Source organism: Carassius carassius, chromosome 29, assembly GCF_963082965.1.
Source record: "Carassius carassius chromosome 29, fCarCar2.1, whole genome shotgun sequence".
In the NCBI taxonomy this organism is placed as follows: Eukaryota; Metazoa; Chordata; class Actinopteri; order Cypriniformes; family Cyprinidae; genus Carassius; species Carassius carassius.
Window position 1 is genome coordinate 31,597,156 of NC_081783.1, and position 6,436 is coordinate 31,603,591.

The window sequence follows — 6,436 nt, forward strand, 5'->3', positions numbered from 1 at the left end:
TATTAATATCACCAACTATTAAAACTTTATCTGCAGCCAGAACTAACTCGGATGTAAAATCACCAAACTCTTTAATAAAGTCTGTATGGTGCCCTGGTGGCCTGTATACATTAGCCAGTACAAACATCACAGGGGATTTATCATTGACATTTGTTTCTCTGGATAATGTTATATGAACCACCATTACTTCAAACGAGTTATACTTGAAGCCTGCCTTCTGAGAAATCCTGAAAACATTGTTATAAATTGAAGCAACACCTCCCCCTTTGCCTTTTAGATGCGGCTCATGTTTATAACAGTAATCTTGGGGGGGTGGACTCAATTAAAATAATGTAATCATCAGGTTTGAGCCAGGTTTCTGTCAAACAGAGCACCTCTAAATTATGATCAGTGATCATATTATTTACAAAAAGTGTTTTCATAGAAAGGGATCAGGGGCCTGTTGCACAAAACTAGGATAAGGGATTAAGCCAGGATATCTTGGTGATCCTGGCTCAATTGATCCGTAATCCGGTTGCACTAAAGCGGGATAGGGGGCAGGAGAATATGTTATGGTATAAATTACCATGGAGATTTATTCTGTGGAGCTAGCCTGCTCCAGACCAGGCTAAATTCCAGGATCTATTTAATCTCATCCCTAATGTCAGTCAGCATTCACCACAAATGGAAACCAATAGTTATTTCACTGCTCACTATACATTGTTATCACATATAACTAGACCCACTGTCATTATTTAAACGTTTGTGATCATTAATTTCAATCATTTTGGATAAATGATTTTTAGATGATGTTGCTATCATTAGATAATTTACAGTTTCCCATAGACCAAAAGGCTATATATAAAATGATAGAATATTAGGGCCACAGAGGAAAAAAAAAAGACAAGTCATAATATTGTAACCAGTTGTTTTAAAGGAGGACAGTTGTTAAAATGACAGATGTGGGGCATTTCGTGAAATATTACTTCAGTATGGTTTCATAAACAAAGACATGCTGATGTGCCAGAATATTAAGTATCACATTGTCATAAGTATCAAAACTGTAAAAAGAATATGTAGCTTTTCTGCAGAAAGAACCAGCCTCAAATTTATGACTATCCTTTTTCCTCAGTGTGGCCCTAATACACATTCCATATGAATATAAAAACACAATGTGTAACATTATGTTCCTTTATTGAATAAGGACAAAACAAAGCAGGTAAACCATCAGCTCCTTTCGAAACTGAAGTCACAGTGACTCTACAAGATGGAAAGCACAGAATCAAAGCATATTATACAAAATGATACATACACATTCAAAGGTCTGTATATAACACACCCTGCATGTCTGCACACTAAAATAAATGCAGGACAAATCCATACACATCAACTGAACAGACAAATGAATGGATGCAGTAGCCTCCCTGCAGCCTTGTATTACACACAGTATACCGCACAAACATCATAAGAGGCCAAATTCGTAAAGAAACGAACCCAAAAAAAACCAAATTCCTCTGCCACCGTAGGACATATTTAACCAAAATTGAAAGCACACATACTAACTAAAATAATTCAACACATATTGGTCCCTCAGCAGCCGACCACTGTCGTCATCAGGGAAGATTGCCGGATTGTCCCAGTCCATGGCTGGTGGCACTCTGGGGGCCCTCTCCTTCCTCAGGCAGGCCACATTGTGGAGGACAGCACAAGCCACAGTACTATCACATGCCCTAACAGGGCTGACCCTTAATTTGTGAAGGCAGTGAAAGCGTGCCTTCAGGAGGCCAAAGGTCATTTCAACTCTGGCCCTGGTCCTGGCATGGGCATGGTTGTAGGCCTGCTGTGCTTCCTGGGGGTCTGTGAAAGGTGTCAGGAGAAAAGGCTGGCAGCCATACCCCCTGTCTCCCAGCAACACACCAGAGAATTCACCTGTCAACACAAAATCTCATCATTACTACCTCATAGACACAGTGATATTCTTGACACAGCCGTGATGGTTATAAATAGGGGTTGTGTGGCTTACCTTGTGATAGGCACTGATAGATTTCAGAGGCCCGAAAGATTTTGGAGTCATGGACTGAGCCAGGCCATTTTGCCACAACATTGCTGATCACACAGTCAGCATTGCAGACCATCTGAAATCATAAGATGAGGAATATTACACCAATCAATGCACATCACTGGCAATGCAGAGTGTTCGTCAATGGACAATATCAAAAAGTTATGTTCACCTGAACATTAATGCTGTGAAAGGATTTCCTATTCACAAAATCGGCCTCATGGGCACCTGAGGGGGCTTTTATCCTTATGTGTGTGCGGTCCACTGCACCAATGACATTGGGGAAACCTGTCACACAAAGTAATGAGTATCCTACTATGTGTTAACAGTTGTCCTGTAATTTGTAGATCCTCTTACCTGCAATCCTATAGAACTCCTCTTTGATGTCACAGAGTCTTCTGTGGCCAGGGAAGGAGATGAAGACATCTGCTAATGCTTTGATAGCCAGACACACACTCCTTATTGTGTGGCAAATTGTGGCCTTGTTCAGCTGTTCTGCATCCCCCACTGAGTACAGGAAGGCTCCACTAGCAAAAAAGCGCAAGGCCACACAAACCATTTGCTCCACACTCAGTGCATGGCTCCGTGCAGTGTGGTGCTTAATCCTGGGACCCAGTAGTCTGCATAGATACCTGATGCCATCTGCAGAAAACCTGTTCTTTCATATAGATGGTCATCAGGGAAGGCCAGTGGGTCCAAACCTGTCCCTGAAGACCCTTTCTCGCCTGAAGGCTCTCCTCAGCACAAGTGCTTCTTCATCCACCACATCTCGCAAGAATGGGCATGCCATTGTCAGAGCAGAAAGGAACACACAATTTTGGGCCTTCATATAGGCTAGTGGCCACACCTGGTGCTGGGGGGGTGGGCAAAAGAGGCCGGTGCCTTATAACGATGACTTGGTTGTACTGATTGCTGGGAAAATAAAAAAACCTTAGAAAGATGCCACCGTCCTGTGTGCTCACAATAAGAGCTCGTATGTCATGGCTCACTTGACTTTACGAGAATATACCTAATTTTTATTTTGAGCTGTGTCATCTTCTTGGAGCTGGGGGAGGAAAGAAAAATAATGATTAATACATTTGTGTTACAGTTCGCATACAGTGTACATTGAAGGCATATCTCACCTCCCTCTCAAGTTTTTTTATTTCAAGGTCCAGTTTCCTAATTGTCCTCTTTTTTATTTCGGACTCCAGTGCAAGATTTTCCATCTTTTTCTTCTTGTACTGAATGTCTATGTCTGCCAGTTCTATTTGGCGCCGGAGGTGGTTGCCATACAACTTTCTGATAGCTTGTGAGCTCTGTGAACACAATACAATTAGCGCAGCTGGAATTTGGCCGGATGTGGTGTCCTTTTATTAATACGCAATGTTGCCAGGCTGGTTTTCCCACTGTATAGCATCTGGATCCTGTAAAAGAAATTAGATTTTTTGATTTTGATGAGGACTCCTCACCATTGTAGAGTAAATAGTACTTTCACAGTCTTAACATGATACCTCATGCCTTCTGGAATCCAGAGAGATGGTCTCCTCCTCATCATCGTCTCCATCATGTGCTGTTGCTGCTGCACTGGGGCTTTCACCCTATCACATTTAATCGGATTCATATTGAAGCTAGTAGACAAGACATGCCAGGCCTACAGTATGCCTTTGATGGAGAACTCACTGGATCAGCATCGTCTGGTGCTTGTGCTGGTGGCTCTAACAGGAACACAGTGCTGCCAGACACTGCAAGGCAATAGGTAAACCAAAGTCAGAAAGTCCAAATTGATTCAATATGAATGTGGTTGTATCCCATGTAGAGATGGAAGGACATACCTTGAATGAAGCGGGTGGCATCTTGGGAGGAACCTATGCTCGTCTCTTTCCCCCCAGGGATCCCCTCTAAGACGGGCCTGCCTTTATTTAGCTCCAAGGCCATGTCCTCTGCTGGGGTAAGGTCAGCCTTTGGTGACCCACCACCTGTGCCTTGTCTGTGGGTATTCTTTTTCACTGCTAAAACAGTACAGACAATGTGTGAGCAGGCACCTTCTGGGTACAATATATGCTTGTGCTTTGTTAAATATTAGTCAGGGACCATACCATTCTGCAGAATGTTCTTGTATTTGATTTTGACCTGCTGCCATGTCCGTTTTGGCCCGTTCATGTTTAATCTACATCACACGCACACACACACACACACACATTCTTTATCACAAGAACATTTAATGGAGTCACACTGCAAAAAATTACTTGGTATTTTTGTCTTGTTTTCAGTAAAAATATATAAAAAAAAAAATCTTAAATAAAGATGTATTTTCTTGATTTGCTAAATGACCTAGCAAAATAAGTATAGTTTAGACAAAAAATATAAACTTTAAGTAAATGTGTGCTTAAAACAAGCAAAAAAATAAAAAAAATCTGTCAATATAATAAGAAAAATTCTCTTGAAATAAGTTTACTTTTTCCATAAACACTTAATTTTAGAAAAGTTCTCTTGTTTCACTGGAAGATTTTTTGCTTATTTTCCTAGGTAATTTTGCTCAAGAAAATATTTAACTGAATTTAACTCTTTTACTGAAAACAAGACAAAAATACTAAGTAAGAAAGACATTTTTGCAGTGCAGTGAGCAACCGACCTTGGGTCCTTTGAAAGGCGCTATATAAATTAAAGTGATTATTATTATAGCTCATCTATTTATTCAATTAAATTTTATTTATATAGCACTTTTCACAATTGTTTCATTCTGTCAAAGCAGCTTTACATTAATAAAAGCAGGAGAAACACAAAAAAAAAACGGTGGACAACATAAGAAGCAGAGTACAACGGCTAAGATTAAACCGTACTGAGCGTAGTAACGTTAAAGAATAATGTAAGGCTTTAATAATAATTTATCATAGCTTTATACAGTGTGATGGAGTTACTTTACACAATTTCACTCATATCTGCAGTGCATTTCAATTAAAAATTTAACCGTTTCATAATTACAGTACAACTGCGTTTTTGGAAATGTGAATTAAATATTTGAATTTGAATTGTGATGTTTCAGCGGAGCGGTGAGTGTGTAATTGTGCAATACTTACGCATTCAGGCGGTCTGCAATACTTTGCCACGCTTTTTCTCTTTGCTTTATCACTGTGGCGGTGTTTTGCTTTTCTTCTTAATTATATCTTTTACCTCCTCGTATGCCTCCATGAGGATTTGTGCTTGCGACGGGGAAAAGTACGCAGCTCTAGTTGCCATGGTAAATCAGTTAATCTGTGATCTGTGGCGGGGTCTATTTGAGTGAGCCGTGAGCGCGCACCTGTCCAGGATTGGTTTCACCTGGCTTAATGAATCCGTGTCTGCTCATCCTGGCTTGGTTTTTGTGCAACCAATTAAGCCTGGACGCACATGTTTTGGCTTCATTGAGCTCAGCTATCCCGGTCATTTATCCCGGATGTCTTAATTCTACTTTTGTGCAACAGGCCTCTCATATTCAATAAGCCAAGCTTTATCATTTGTTTATCCGTATTGCATCGGTTTTTTTTTTTTTTTTTTTTTTTTTTTGAACCTCAATTAAATTGTTCATCTTAACTTGGTTTGGCAATTTTTTGTATTTTCTAGTTTGGGGAACAGACACAGTCTCTATAGTGTGATATCTAGGTGAAAGAGTCTCTATGTGCTGAGAATTAACTGACCTCTGTGACATGAGGCAGCTAGCTGACGGTCGGTTTAGCCAGTCTGTCTGCTTCCTGACCTGGGCCCAAGTTAGTCAAGTATAAACACTAAGACTATTTGCCATATTTCTAGAGAGAAGAGCGGCACCACCCCAGGAAGGATGAAGACCATCTCTTTTCAACAGGTCAGGTCTGCCCCAAAAGCTCGTCCAATTGTCTATGAAGCCTATGTTATTCTGCCGCCACCACTTAGACATCCAGCCATTGAGTGATGACAATCTGCTATGCATCTCGTCACCACGGTAAGCAGGGAGGGGACCAGAGCATATTACAGTGTCTGACATCTTGCCTGCAAGTTCACACACCTCTTTAATGTTATTTCTAGTGACTGACGAAGTTGAATATCATTAGCGCCGGCATCAATAACAATCTTACTGTATTTACGTTTAGCATTAGACAGCACTTTTAAATTTTCCAAGATGTCAGGCACTCTGGCTCCCGGTAAACATTTAACTATGGTGGCTGGTGTCTCTATATTCATGTTCCGTACAATAGAATCACCAATAACTATAGCACTTTCATCAGGTTCCTCAATGGGTGCATCACTGAGTGGGGAGAACCTGTTTAATGTTTTGATTGGAACAGAAGAGCTGTGTTTTGACAACGCTGCCTCACTGTCACCCAGTTGCCCTGCTGCCAGAACCTGAAAAATGTACAGGAATCCCTGGGCTAGATGCATCCAAAGCCGTATCTAGAGCCCTAA

General features: G+C 40.8%; 2 long non-coding RNA genes across 2 annotated transcripts; both read right to left on the reverse strand.

Moving 5' to 3' along the window:
- Positions 1-1,156: 1,156 nt before the first annotated feature.
- Positions 1,157-2,043, reverse strand: LOC132110250 (uncharacterized). Its single transcript, XR_009424629.1, has 2 exons — positions 2,003-2,043; positions 1,157-1,908 (listed from the first exon to the last, which is right to left on the reverse strand). It is a non-coding gene; the product is annotated as an uncharacterized LOC132110250 (long non-coding RNA).
- A 706-nt stretch (positions 2,044-2,749) lies between these two features.
- On the reverse strand, positions 2,750-3,375 carry LOC132110251 (uncharacterized). Its single transcript, XR_009424630.1, has 3 exons — positions 3,163-3,375; positions 3,048-3,083; positions 2,750-2,950 (listed from the first exon to the last, which is right to left on the reverse strand). It is a non-coding gene; the product is annotated as an uncharacterized LOC132110251 (long non-coding RNA).
- Between the last annotated feature and the right edge of the window lie 3,061 nt (positions 3,376-6,436).